This window comes from Macrotis lagotis, chromosome 3 (assembly GCF_037893015.1).
Source record: "Macrotis lagotis isolate mMagLag1 chromosome 3, bilby.v1.9.chrom.fasta, whole genome shotgun sequence".
In the NCBI taxonomy this organism is placed as follows: Eukaryota; Metazoa; Chordata; class Mammalia; order Peramelemorphia; family Peramelidae; genus Macrotis; species Macrotis lagotis.
Genome location: NC_133660.1, coordinates 175,110,848 through 175,126,111, shown reverse-complemented (window position 1 = coordinate 175,126,111; position 15,264 = coordinate 175,110,848). Strand labels below are relative to the sequence as shown.

Here is a 15,264-nt window from a genome sequence, read left to right as displayed (position 1 = left end):
TTTTTGACAGCAAACCATGATTTCTGTCAAGAGTCTTGGAGTGTGGGAAGTAGGGGAAGGTGGGAACTAGGAGTACAGTCTGATGACTATATGAAGTTCAACATGACCTCAACCAGTATAACCAAAAACAAAGCTAAGTAGAAACAATATTAACAAGGGTATTTATTTCTATAGCAACATACTGTAACTGAAAAAGTCTCCCCACTCTTCTTAGGCAGAGGCGGGGTCCTTAATCCAATATTATTGATTCTTCCACACCATCATCAAAACTCCCATTCCCTTGGGGTCCTGCTCCAGCTACCTGTTCTGAGAAAATAAACCTAAAAATTAAATCATATCATAGAGATGTAGCATTTGTAGTTGTCCTCTACTCTAAACTTTTCAGGGGCTTCCTATCTATCTGGGTACAATCAAATTATTTTGCCTGGAATTCAAGGCCCTCTACTATCTGGCATCATCCAATGTTTCCAGCTTTGTTTCATTTTTCTCAGCTCCATATACTCTCTCTTCCTCGTGGTTGTGTCTCATAATGCCCTAGATATGAAGTTCCAAAGGTCTAAGTTCAAATCCTTTTTCAGACTATAACCAGGTATGGTACCCTGGGCAAATCATGTAACTGCCTCTGTTTTCTCACAGCTAAAATAAGAATAAAAAGATCACTTCCCCCCACAGGGTTATTTTGAGGATCAAATGAGGTAGCAAAATGTTTTGTGGAACTTAAAAACACTATTCCAAGCATAAGCTCTTTTTTGCTTAGGATATTTCTTATGGGTGGAATTTCTTCCTTATCCCTTAATATCTGTTGAACTCCTAGCCCTCATCCTTTAGTGCCTCACTTAAATATCATCTATTCCAGGAGTCTTTTTTTTTCATTTCTAGACCTCCAATAGAACTATTTTGCCATGCTATAACCCATTTATTTTATAACACTTTATATTATAATGGTACTGCTGTTTTTTTTAATCTCCCTAATACATAGTAAATTCCAAAAGGACAGGACCTTGTTATTATCTAAGCTTAAGTGCTTACCACAGTATAGTAAATATTGTTGAAATGTTTGAGTTAAAATTAATCTTTCCTGGTTGAAGGTGGGGGGGGAAGAGTGGAGTCTTCTCCACTCTAAAACATATAATTTAGGCAAAATAATGTCCAACTCTATCAACTAATATTTTCAAGAATTTTTCTCAATCTCATAACAATTTTAATAACAAGTGTTTTAAGTCAATAAGTAATTTTATTAATGTAATTTGAAAAATTTATCCTTTTTGCTTATTCAAGATAAAATTTTATTTTTAAAAATTTCCTAATATTTTCCTTTCTTTATCCCCAGGGCTTAGCTGACTATTTTAATAAAGGCATCAACCACCACATGAATAAATCACCTATTGATTTGAGAACAGATAAAACAATGAAACAACACAAGCATAATCTGTTAGTAATTTGTTTTCATTGAAGCTATACTTTGATATCATCAGAGCAGACAAGATGTTAAATCTTTAGAGGGATAGGTTATACTTGCCAGTGAAATGCTATTTATGAAAAAGCATTGGGAATTTTGCTGACAGGAATTTTTGGGAACATGTACTTTAAAATACTAATAGTTATATATTAACCACACTTATTTGTGTTTAACTTTCTACTAATCTTCATTCCCACACTTGAGAATTAACAAGGGCACCCTAGTTTTTAGGAAATAGTGAAGTAAAGTCCCAAATAATGGTTTTAAAATTTAAAGCTATAGAATAAGTGGACCATTAAAAAAAAAAGGAATGAAGGAGAATTAGAAATTATCCAGTACTAGGAATCATTGGGGGGGGGGGGGGGATAAAATGGAAGAATTTAGTCAAGAAAGGTAGTAAGCTAGCACAGTGGATAGAGTACCAGGCCTGGAATCAGGAAGACTCCTGAATTCAAATTTGGTATCAAACACTGTGGCCCTGAACAAGTCACTTAATCCTGTCTGCCTCCATTTTCTCATTTATAAAATTAGTTTGGGGAAGAAAATGGCAAAACCATTCCAGTATCTTTGCCAAGAAAACTTCAAATAATGATTCTAAGAGGCAGAAATGAAAAATATTTCTAAAGCATGAGATACATCTTGTGCAAAGGCTCAGAGAAAGGTGAGGAAGGGAAAGGAGACATTTATAATCACACATTTACTGTGTATGAAGCACAGTTATATTTTTACATGCATTATCTCATTTGATTCTCATAACAACTAGGTACTATTTTCACTATTTTATAGTTAAGGAAATTGAGGCAAACAGAGGGTAAGTGATTTGCCCAGGTTCACACAGTTACTATACGCCTAAGGCTGGATCTAAACTTAGGTTTTCTCTAAGTCCTCTTCTTTTTTTCCTCTCTTAAGTCCTCCCTCCACTGCCACTACCTGTGGTTCAGCAAGAATGCTATCAGTCACCTAGAGAAGAGAAAGTGTACAGTATTAAGTGTATAAAAAAAGCCGGAATGGTAGATTGAACTAGGATATAAAGGAATTTAAATGTCAAAAAGAAGACTTTGTATTTGATCCATAAGGCAGTTGATGGATTTTATTGAGCAGGAGTCAATAAACAGGTAGACACACTTTCAAGTTACCCACAGGGGCAGTTAGAGTTGAGCACTGACCGTGGAGTTGGGAGGACCTGAGTTCAAACACGGACTCATACACTTAATAATTGACTGGTTGTGTGATCTTGGGCAAGTTACTCAACCCCACTGCCTTAAATAAATAAAAAAAAAATTGTTTTAAATCTTGAAGACATTAATTTAAATAAAAAGTTACTCTCAGGAAATCACTTTGATAGCTATGAGAAGAATGGATTGGAGAGTTGAGAGACTTCAAACAGCCAGGCAGAAGGTGACATGGTCTTTAAACAGATGTAAAAGATACTATAATTGGCAAGACTTAGACAAGGAAAATGGCAAATCATCCCAGTATCCCTACCAAGAAAACCCCAAATGGGGTCATGACTGATGCAACTATAAAACAAAGACAAATTATATACTGTGGGGTAAGGGAGAGTAAGAAGTTGAAGATGTTTCCAAGAATGCAAACCTATCTGTCTGTCTGCAAAATGGGTGAGTTTCAGATGTGCAGTTTGGTCAGAATAAGTTTCAGATGCCAACTGGTCCAGATGCCTATCAAACAAGTGGTATCCAGGGGGTGGCTAGGTGGCTCAGTAGATAGAGCACCGGCCTTGGAGTCAGTAGTACCTGGGTTCAAATACAACCTCAGACACTTAATAATTACCTAGCCATGTGGCCTTGGGCAAGCCACTTAACCCCATTGCTTGAAAAATCTAAAAAAACAAAAAACAAACAAACAAAAAAAAAAAAGTGGTATCCAGTTTGAAATGTCCAAAAGGCAGTGTTAGGTATAACAATGTTATCAAGGAGTTAACTATATTTCAAATAGTTCCTCAGTCAATATTCCATTTAGCTTTATGGTGGAGCTGGCTTGTATTAATGATTTTAGTCTAAGGTGAAAGTGTTGGGTCAAGGCAAATTTGTGTGAAGTTTGCTTGGATTTTTAGTGTATTACCACACCTTGGTTGGAGTCTTAGCTCTGCCGCTGTGTGTTCTTGAATCATTTCCCTTGTAAGTGTGCTAATAACACTACCTATATCTCACAAAACTCTTAAGAACCAAGGAAATAATGATCTAGAAAGTATCAGATGCACCACTTGACTAAGAGTGAGAAAATGAATAAATACCTTATCCACTGGCATAATAGATTGATAGATAGTAGATAAAGTAGACTGGGGTTTAGTAACATTTCACTTAAATCCAATCCAATTCACTTGCATGTCATGGCATCACCTCCCTGATCAAAGTCCAGCAATTTAAGGGGCCACTTTCTAGTTCTTTAATCACTTCCATAGAATCATCATGGTTTAGTGAGAAGAAGGAAGAATTATTAATCAGGAACATGATTTAAATCCTGGTTCTGCCAATAACTGTCCAGTATAACTCTGAACAACTTATTAGACTGCTCAAAAAGTGTCAGGGTTCCTTTAGTGTAAAATTAGGACAAAACTAGATAACTGCTAAGCTGCCTTCAAGCTGTAAATCTAAGATATAATGACCTATCCAGAAAAAATAAATTTTATAAGGAATATATAGGAAGAACTACTTAACCTCATTTGACTTTTAAATCCTCATGAATTTTTGTTTACTGTTGTAAAATTGTGTCCCACTCTTTGCACACCATATGGGGTTTCCTTAGCATGGCTCCCTGTTGAGGAACTGAACCATTGTTTCTCACATGACAAAGTGAGGGTATTCACTACTATAAAAAAGTTTACTAGATGTAAAAAATTATTATATAAGTCTTCTCACCTATTGCTGGTCCCTTAAACTTTTATATGTAAACAAGAATCAAAACAGATCAAGCAGTTCAATTTGTTGATATTTCAATGCACCAAATGCATGATTTGATCAGAGTACTGAACCTATAAAGAAGATGCTAACCCAGCTCCCTCTTCAAGAAAAATTGAATATTTAACATGTATACTTGTTATCCCTACTATTCTTCTGATACCAGGTTTGTTATACCTTGTGTTACATTATCTAATCAATTTACAATATTATCATGTGGTCAGCACATTCTTACTACAAATTTTCTTGAAGTAGCCTCTGGAAAGATGGAGTAGAACTTTAGTCTAGGGATTGGGCCCATGTGAAACAGAAGACAAATCAAGCATGAAAACAGAAGTGGACTTTAAGCAGTCCTCTGAACTCTGCCAAGAAATACTTTCTCTAGCGAAAATGGTGCAGTCCTCATTTCTCCTGGGTGGGCAGTGGTTGTAGAATGTGTGTAAGTCAATAAATGAACAACCACATAGAATCTGGAAATGTGGTTGAATTTGTTACGCCTGCACAGTCTTAGGGCAACTTAGGATCTGAAGCGACTTTTAGTCAGACTAAAAAAAAAAAAAAAGAAAAAAAATCTGATGAATAATGCTTCATATGCACACTCCCCTCTTTCTTGACTGAGCTAAAAATCCCAAATCACAGAATAGAGGTAATCAAGAGATTGTGGGCCCCTAAATGGTACAATCACATTTATATAAAGAAAAACCAGCCAGAAAGGCCAAGGAGTGTTTTGTGTGAGGAATATGGGGGTGTTTGGGTCCCACAAGAATGTGAAGGGAGATTGTTAGCTTACATTACAAAGACTGGGGTCTTCCTGTATGGGTGCCTATGGGCAGTATGTAAGTGCAAGACAAAAGATTTAGCCTCAGTCTGATCAAAACCTGAGATTAAATCAGGTCTACCCCACCTAGACCTAATTTAACCTAAGGTCTGCTTTCTTCTCCAGTCTTCATCTGCCTATGCTCAAGGTGATTACTGTTCCCTCCCTTGTGTTTTTTAATATAATGAACAGAGCAGAGAAAACCTATGGGGGCAAATGTATCAATTAGATTGAGACTCCAGTCAATGATCAGCAAGAAGGGTAAGGAACTAGCTTTTCAAAGTACCCAGTAAAATTTAGCATTTCTGGGATTTGGAGTGGTTCTTCTTTGCAAGGATGTATGTATAAAAGACCATTTTAATCGCTCCAGACCAAGTATTCATGAGCCATTTATAACACTTTGGATCTGCATAAATTCAAGTTGGCACCAGCAGTCCATTGCAGGTGCCTATGGCCAAAGATCACAAGGAACGGTGGTAAGAATAAAGTCAAAAAACCTTTACTGGAATTTGGCTGAGACTAACTAGCTTTTTACCCTTTGAAGGATTTAGTTTCCTTAATCTATAAACTGAGGATAATAATACTTGTATTTCCTTCCTCCCAGTGTTGGTGTGAGGAAAGTAAAGAAAAAAAACTTAATGTGCCATATAATATGGATTACAATTAACTAAAGGGAAGAGATAAGAAATAAATTTTCTTGTGGCCTTGGACAAGTCACTTAAACCCCATTGTTCTGCAAAGACAACAACAAAAGAATTAACTTGCTTTGACTCCAGAGTAAGGGCTGTTTATGATCTTGATACCTGCCTTTTTTTATTAGGTTTTTTTTTTGTAAGGCAAATGGGGTTAAGTGGCTTGCCCAAGGCCACACAGCTAGGTAATTATTAAGTGTCTGAGACCAGATTTGAACCCAGGTACTCCTGACTCCAGGGCCGGTGCTTTATCCACTACGCCACCTAGCATCTTGAGAGAAAGATGAAAGAGTGAATTTCTGGGTTTGAGCAACACAAACCATGAGGACTCTTGGGAATTCTGCAGATGCTTAGGAGATTAAAAAAGTAATTTAACAAGAATGCTTTGAAAGACTATATATGTATCTCCCTGTCACTTGTATTTTCTATCCCTTACAATGGACATTATATGATCTTTTCATTGCTGGATCAGCAGATAGAATTTTAAGCTAGCTGCAAATCTCATTTCTGTAAAAGAATTTAAGCATGCCAACAATTTATATTAATAAAGTGATTTTTATGGTGAAGGATGAAATGGCAAGATATATATATATATATATATATATATATATATATATATATATATATATATATAGATATCAGACTGGAATTTGCAAGCTCTTCTTGTATACTAGGAAATATTTAAACTTCATGATTTTTACTTCTATTATTTTTTATTTTATTTACTTCTATTTTCAAAATTTTCTATTATTTTGTTCTATACCTCAGGATTACACTATTCAAGTTTTGTATTTTATAATTTATTCAAAATGATTACTTTCTTCCTATTTAAACTGTCCTGGGGATGATGCTGGGGAATTATATCCTTTATCATTTATATGAACTTAATTTGGCCACATCGCATACAACTTCAGTCTTTAATCTGTACCTTAGAAAGGAAACATTTGTAAAATATCTGTTAGGAAGAACAGCTACTGTCTCTTTTGTTTAGGAATGACAAAAGGCTTTACAAATATCTTAAGTCTCCTCATAACAATTTTATGAGGCAGAGAGTCCTCATTTTACAGATGAGGAAACTAAGGCAGAGAGAGAGAGAGAGAGAGAGAGAGGTCAAATGACTTACCTATGCTCACACAGCTAATTAGTATCTGAAGTTGCATTTGAACTGAGTTCAGTTCTTCCTGACTCCAGATCCAGTGATCCAGTGTTTGTTCTATATGATTATCTGGCTGTATAATTTATAACAGGGATGGGGACCCTCCGGCTGGAGGGTCATATTGATCTGGGCTGCTAAGGCAATCAGAGGCAGGATTCAAAATTCAATATTTCTAGGAGCTTTTAGGGATGAATTAATCAAATATGACCAATATAGTCTGCAAATGATATTATAAATATACCAGTGGCCCTTTTTAGAAAAAAGATTCCCCACCCCTACAGAATAGATTTATACCTTTTTCTTAGCAAAGAAGTTCATTTAACAAAGTCAAAAGCAAAACAGAAACCAGAGAAAATAAGACATATGAGAAGATATATCAGACAATCCAAAGACAGGGAACATTTCAGAAATTTGCATGTCATCCTTGTTCAAGGGCCAAGCTAAGCAATCTCTGTATCAATTAAATTACAGTACAAGTGCTGCCGAAGCAGAAATAGATTATCAATATATTTAATTTTTACTTTTCAAAACCTTTTCTCCCATCTGGTTTTTGCAAGAAATCTTTAGGAAACAGAGGCCGATGATATTCATGTCACAGATGAGAAAGGGCACTTAAAGGTTAATCAATTTGCTGAGTTCATGCAGCTAAATTAATGGCAAAGCTGGGATTTAGGCAAGTCCCTGGTCTCCCAGCTCAGCCTTCTTTCCACCACACTACACTACTTCAAACTTATTTGAATCTCAATACACAAGAACAATTTAATCATTTTTAAAATTGTAATCTACAAACAAAAATACAGGGAATTCATAAAATAATAATAACAACAATATCTAGTACTTGATACAGTATTTTAAGGTTTGCTAAGCACTTTATATGGTATCTCAATGGATCCAACAAAACAACCTTGTAATATAGGTATATCATCATCCCACTTTTACAGATGAAGAAAATGGTTACTCCCTAAACCAATATGTTCAAAATCTCTCAAAATGCTTTCTTTTCCTGAATGATTTTTGTCCATGTCTTTCAATAAGACCTCCAAAGATATCAAACCCTCCCAAAGTTTGATTAATCTTTATTTGTCCATTTCCTATTATACAGCTTCAAGCTTTACAAATGAAGATTTTTTTTCTAAACAGGATGAAAATGTCATTTAATTTATTTAATTTTACCATTTAGTATTGTAACTTTTTTCAAGTCCTCAGGCATGAATAGCAAAGAAAAAAATATTCAATTCATCAAGCATTTAAATGTTTAACAGGAATGTTAAATGTTTTCGATCCTTTAATTTATTCTCTGCTATTAGATTTAGATAAAGCCAGTAGGGATGGATCTAAAATACACCTTATGATTGTGATTCAAGAATGAAAAATGGATTTGTCTGAAAGCTAAAGCTGAAAGTTAAAAAACTTCGATCACCTTTTAGAACAAAAGTCTTTGTTTCATATTTTAAAATGGAGCCAAAGGTTGCATTTGTGACTGACAAGGAGATCGGACTTGCTTAAACAATGGCTAGGTTAAATTCTGAGGTTTCACAATCCTTTAAAAAAAAAAAGCATACATGGCACTGTTGAATTTATTGAATCTGTTATTAAGCAAGAGTTCAGAGACTGCCCAGTTCCTGTTACGTGGGCAAACTTCCTTCCAGGGAATTCTGTTCAGAAGGAAAGGAGGGAGGGAGAGAGGGAGAAAGAAGGTAAAAGAGAAAGAGAGATGGGGAAAGAGAGAGAGAGAGAGAGGAGTGGGGTTGGAGAAGAGGAGAGGAAGGGAGAGAGAGAAAAAAAGAGACGGAGATAAAGACAATGCAAGACAGACACTGACACACACACATACAAAGTGATTCTCTCCAAGACTGAAATAATTCTGTTCTCTCTCTTACCTGAGAAAAGAGATTCACTTCTGGTTGTCTGGGGATTTTTGCAGCGACAGTGGCTCTTCCATGAAGTAAACTGGCCCCACTTTCAGCAGGGTGACATTGTGGAATAATGGAGAAGAACCAGATCAGGAGTCAGGAGGCCAGTTTTTCGTCCCAGATCCAACACTAACTAACTCGTGACTGTGGGCAAAAATTACTTCACCTTCTCTGAAGTTCAGTTTCCTCATTTGTAAAATGTGGGGGATGGACTACATGACTTTACAGTCATCTCTACAGTCTCATCTCTAACACTAAAATGCTACATGTTCCTTATTTCTCCATGGCCTGCCCCACAGTGTAACAGTGAGGATTAAGTGAAAAAAAATAGTTGGCAAGGCACTTTAAAGAAATATGGGGGGATGATTCAATTATTAGCCAAAGAACAGAACTGTTTAAGTAATCAGTCCCCTGTTCTGTCTTTTGATGTTCCACCCAAAAGGATCTCAACTGCATGAGACATGAGTACTTGCGTTGTTGGAGACAGAAGAAAAACTTCTGGAGTGGGTGCAGAAAGGAAGGGAAGTAGGTTGGTATGGCTTTAGAGACCAGATAGAAGAAGCATAAAAGAGCTGCCTCAATGGCATTTCCTAGAAGACAATGAAGTGACTATAAGTCATCATGAGAAAGATCAACAGATTTCTGGGAAGTACTTTTTAAGGTCACAGTGTCCAACATTCTAACTTTACAAATGAGGAATATGAGTTGTTTGAGGCTACATAAAAGACTCAAACTCAAGTCCTTTAATTCTCAATCCAACATTCCAAGAAGGTAAGCTCATGGACATTCCCATGATCTGCTTTGAAGTGCCTTCACGGTGAGTCCAATGGAATGTGCCCCCTTTTCTTGTCCTATCACCTATGTTTGTACCTAAAACATATTGGAAGAGCATATGCTATGTATGTAGGGACCGTACTTGCAGAGCAACTTGAGTCCCTCTCTTAGTCTTTCCTTCCTTGGTATGTACATCTTTCCCTTTAGATCTAGGGAGGAAAATACTCTCATCAGAAGCATGATTAGACACTCCAATAGGTGTGACTTCTGTCAAACGACTGTTTTGGGGTGGTTTCCTTTAATTCTAGAGAATTAGCCAGAACTTTGAGGCATATAAACATGAAATTCTTCTATTCCAGATCATGAAAATAACTTCTGGTGTCTAATACAAGGATGACTGAGGCTGATAAAAGCTGAAAGAGTCATACCATTAAGATCTAGTAGAAAATTTATGTTAACAAGAAAGTGGCCCAGATCCTTGTCCCAAACATCTATATGATTGTCAGAACTATATGTGTTCTAGGTGGTGCTTTCATAAAGAAAGACACCAAGCAAATATTTGAGAGAATAAAAAGCATGGCACAAACACAAGATTTTTAAATACCTTTTAAATACCCTATTAGCTTTCATGAGCCTATATAAAAGGGGCCTGATTCTAACCTTGGGAACAATTTGGTCTTTGAAGAATACTGCATTGTCACTTGATCTTTCTAGCAATAGTTGAAAATATCCAATTCTCATCCTACAATTATGTATATGTGCTTTCTTGGAGGAAAAAAAAATGTTAGTTATTGCAATTGGTTCACCTGTGGCTAACATCAAATGAGAAAAGATGATGAATAGCCTAAAATTTTAATATAATACACATTTTAAAAAAAACCTCATTCTAGTCACCATTTTAATAGTTTAACATTTAAAAAACTTATTGCAGCATGCTGTCATATTATTTCCACCCCTAGTCTCATACACATGTTTTTTAAGGCAAATTGTTCTTGAAATTTACTCAACTTTATGGTGATTGGGCATTTCTTGGTGAATAGGTAGCAAAACATGAGCTTAAGAAAAACATGAAAGATTAAAGAGAAAAGAATAAGTGTCTACAAATAGAAATCATTCAAAATTAAAGATAAAAATTTGGGGGGAAAACATTGTAAGAATATAACTCTTTAAGAAAAGGAATTGATTCACTACAATAATTTCTTCAGTGTTTAAGTACAACCTATCAGTTGTGTCCAACTTGTGGTCCTCAAATATATTATTATTACATTTTATTATTAAACTGATTGATAATATGTGGCCCTTGACAAATTTTTGATGGGTGATGCGACCCAGCAGAGTTAAAAGGTTAGACACCCATGCTCTAAATAATAAAAAGTCAATCACCTTTTTTGGAGACCATTTTAATTTTATGGAGAAATCACATTTAGAAAAACTTTCTGCAATTTCATCAATGTATCAATTTATATACCTCAAAGTACTTCCGTTTTGACAGTTTTTAAATCTTTTTTTTAAAGAGGGAGAGAAAGAGAAAAAAAGAGAATAAAGAAAATAATTTAACAACTTTTATATCTCATTGATGGGAGTTTTCCTAAACTACTGTTTCTCACTCTCATTTATATTCATTTTATATAGAAATATTTGTGCAATTCCATGCATTCTTTTTTTTCAAGTTTTTGCAAGACAATGGGGTTAAGTGGCTTGCCCAAGGCCACACAGCTAGGTAATTATTAAGTGTCTGAGGACAGATTTGAACTCAGGTATTCCTGATTCCAGGGCCTATGCTCTACCCACTGACACCACCTAGTCACCCCAATTCCACGCCTTCTTAAAGCGAATATAATCTTATGGCGATGATATAGGGTCATTATGAAAGCCATTTATTGTACTATAGTGAATTACAAGTATAATATAATAATATCTTTGGGCTGTACTCAAGGTGTAATCCATATACTAAATGGACCTTATCTTCTGTGTTTTTTGACTCCTTAGGTTAACTTCTTATACTTTTTCTGCCTTTTCCCTTCTGTTATTACTTCTTGCTACCATTAAGTGCTATTTCTAATTTGTTGTGCACTAGGTAAACCAAAAGCCAAACTTGCTACATTTCTGTGTAAAATAAGAGTCAATGAGAAAGGGCAGAAGTTATGTTTCTTATGATTAAGAAATATTTGCTTTATTATTAAAAACCTCCTTGCAAACAAGGACTATTTGGTTTTTTTGTATTGATGTTTCCCACAATGCCAGAACAAAACATATAGGAAGCACCTAATGAATATTTGTTGACTATTATTGAATGAATGAACAATGACATATATTGGCTTCTCAGAGATTTTCTATGAATTTTTCTTTATGCGCTGGCTAGCTCAGGACCCATAAATGAGCTACTTTTCATGAATTCAGTTATCACTCAGATAAGTTAAATTTATTAAGCTGTTGTTTGTCCTTCATTCTCAAAGAAGACCATGACATTAGGGAGATGATGTCATGACAAGCTCATGAACTGAATGAGTGAGAAACTCCCCCAGAACCATCTGGGTCTAGTGGTCAGATAGGAAACACAATGAGTGGACATAGCCCTGGATATGAGGCAATCAGTGTTAAGTGATTTGCCCAGAATCACATAGTTTAGCAAGTGTTGTACTCACAGAAACACTTAGCTATACCTTTTATGTGAAAAGAAGTGTGACTCTAGATAGAAGATTGGCCTTTGTGTCAGAACAATGTTAAAATCCCTCTTGACATATAAGTGACAAAATAGCTGTTGATCTGCATTGATAGAGGGTATAATCAACTCACTAAAAAATTCTTACACTAATAAAATCACACTATTAGATTTATTTAAAAATACCTAATAGGCATTTGGGGGTGGGGGTAGATGCTTAAAGGACAACATATATCAAATCATGACTAGCCATCTTCTCTGAAATTATTCTAGGCAAAATCAGAACAATTTCAAATCTGAGTCATCTTGGTCCTATTTTCTTATTTTACTGATGAATACACTGCAACTTAAAGGCTAAAACTGATTTACTCTAGGTTAGCTAAGTTGTTAGCTAAGGTGGCGTTTGAACTTTGGTCTCATCAAGAATCATTTACACATTTCTAATCTGAAGCCATATTTAAATGAAGGCTTTATACTACATCACTAGACTTGGGAGCCATGATAGGCAGACTGGTGGATCTGGAGGTAAAAGATCCAATTTTGGCTCCTTATTGTATGTTCTTGAACAAGGTTTCAACGTCCCTAAATTTTGATCTTCTTACCTGTACAATGAAAGGATAAGCCTGTTCTTTTTAATTATCAGTACTTCCCTATATGATCTCCATCTTTCCTATATGATCACCTCAGTGTGTGATCTGGGACCACATAAACCAGAGCAGTGCATTGTTTTGCATCATATATTTTTATTTAAAATAAAAGTAAAATTTAAAACACTAAATACTTTCCAAATTTGATCTGGAAAATTCTGACAAAAAGTCAAAGAGAAATCTCTGAAAATTATAGGAAAATAAACCCAATTTACAGAGTTACAAAGTAACATAAGGAGAATAGAAATGCCTGGAAACCATCTTGTCCATGTCCATTTACTGGATTCCAAGTTCCTTTCTATCATAATCATTAACTATGAAATTGAGTTCCCTAGACATAAACAAGACAAAGCCACACTTGTTAATTCCTAGAACTTGATTTTCAACTTTTTGCCAATCAAAACCTCTGTGGTTCAATAACATTTAAGATTTTAAGTTTTATTAACTCACCTAAATTAAGTCAATCACATAAAGTTTATCTTACTGGGTTTTTTTTTTTGAAAAACATTACTGACTGTAATTATCCCTTTCATTTTTATAGAGAAATGGTTTCTTAGAAGCTTGAGGGCTTAGCACTCATTAAATGATCAAAGTGACACATCTATGAAATTAATCCTTTCTTTGCAGGGGTTCTTAACCTGGGAATTACAGACTTCTTTAAAAAAATTTTGATTGCTTTATTTCAACAGAACTAACTTCCTTTGTAATCTTATGTATTTTAATTTATGCATTTAGAAGTATTATTCTGAGATGCAGTTTAGGCTAGGTTTCATCAGATTCCCAAAGAGATCCATGACATACAGAGAATTAGAACTCTTACTTTAAGGGATGAAACTGAAATTAGATGAATAAACTAATTTATATCAAGTTTTAATGACTAGAGCATAAAATGACTCTTGGGGACCTGCAACCTTGCCACTAAATGATCCATGTTTTCTGATGCAATGGTAAAAAAGGAAAAAAAACAGTTCAGCTCTTCTCTGGTGAAATGAATGTCCCTTGGCAGAAGAAGGGAGGTCATTAGATTAACATTATTTGCCGATGTACACATTAGTTACAGAGTTTTTGTGGAAGAAAGATTCAGGATCTATCCCCCACCTCTATACCTTTTGGAGTTTTAAAAGCAGTGTTAAGGCTATAGGACTTGAAGCATAAGGGAAAGTCATTTTAGCCTTGCCTTGAGAAAGGAGAGAAAGACCCTTCAATCTGGCCATTGCCAAGGTCATCTGGCCAAATTGTGTCCAAATCACATACTTAAATTAAATGTTCTTTGAGTTGCTCAACTTTATTGCCTGTGCTATGTAACTACCATGTGGCTAGAGTGAGTAATCAAAACCTGCATATCATATTGAAAAGCACTTCCTTGAACTTTGACCTGATCTAGCAAGGGGCTGAACTCTGTATTTCAAGTCCTTTCCTCCTGGGCCAAACACATTTTATGAATGACACATTCAGAGCTATAGGCATTCCACTTCTAACAAAATAAAAAAAAATAAAAATAAATGTGCACTTGACTAAGACAGACTGCACCTTACCATATGTCTAAGCTTAATATGAATCATTTATCTCTTATCTTTATAATTTGCCATTTTTCTTATTAATAATATCAACATGTTAATAATAATTATAATTTAACTTATAAATATAATAATTTCATTCATGTTATAATAGAGTATTTGCTGTATTGGTTCCTGCAATCACAAAATCTGGCATCTTTAAAATCATTCTTACCCTCTGTACCTTAAATAATAATGCAGATTAAATGAATTCTTTTAGCCTAAGCATATTGTTTGAATTTAGCATAATGAAAAGAATGTTCTTAAAGGCACTAAAAAGGCATTTTGAAATTTACTATTCAGTGAAACTTTTTAAAAGAACAGGTCACTCACTAATCATAACCCAAATACAAAGCAGTATCTTACCAGAACCTCCTAGAAACTTGGCAGTTTGTTCTAAATTCTTCATTAAAGTAAAAACCTAGCTCAAATCATTGTAAAACCTCAACCACAAGTCTCCGTAAGTCTCAACTATACGTCTCCGTGTTGCTTTTCTCCAGCAAAACTGAAAATAAATTAAAACTGACTTTTATAAATAAGTCTTTGGAAAAATACAGCGCACAGAAAAATATACTACCCCCCACTATTGTCCCTTCATCAGTCCCCAAAATGAATAAAAGTCACACATAATCTCAAATTTTAAATGTGATAAATAATAAAGTAAAAGTCA

General features: G+C 35.0%; 1 protein-coding gene and 1 non-coding gene across 16 annotated transcripts in view; both read right to left on the bottom strand.

Annotated features, from left to right (window-relative positions):
* RBM47 (RNA binding motif protein 47) overlaps window positions 1-15,264 on the bottom strand; it is a 156,528-nt gene that overhangs the window by 57,769 nt on the left and 83,495 nt on the right. The window contains exon 3 of one of the 15 annotated variants that reach the window (XM_074229577.1): window positions 183-306. The exons of 10 other annotated variants lie outside the window; for them this stretch is intronic. The gene's annotated coding sequence lies outside the window, so the exon portion shown is untranslated. Of the gene's footprint in view, window positions 1-182; window positions 6,456-7,009; window positions 8,775-8,922; window positions 15,262-15,264 lie in introns of those variants that run through there. 4 more of the 15 variants (XM_074229582.1, XM_074229578.1, XM_074229581.1 and 1 more) reach the window with 4 other exon arrangements.
* On the bottom strand, window positions 7,430-7,535 carry LOC141519734 (U6 spliceosomal RNA). Its single transcript, XR_012477385.1, has one exon. It is a non-coding gene; the product is annotated as a U6 spliceosomal RNA (small nuclear RNA).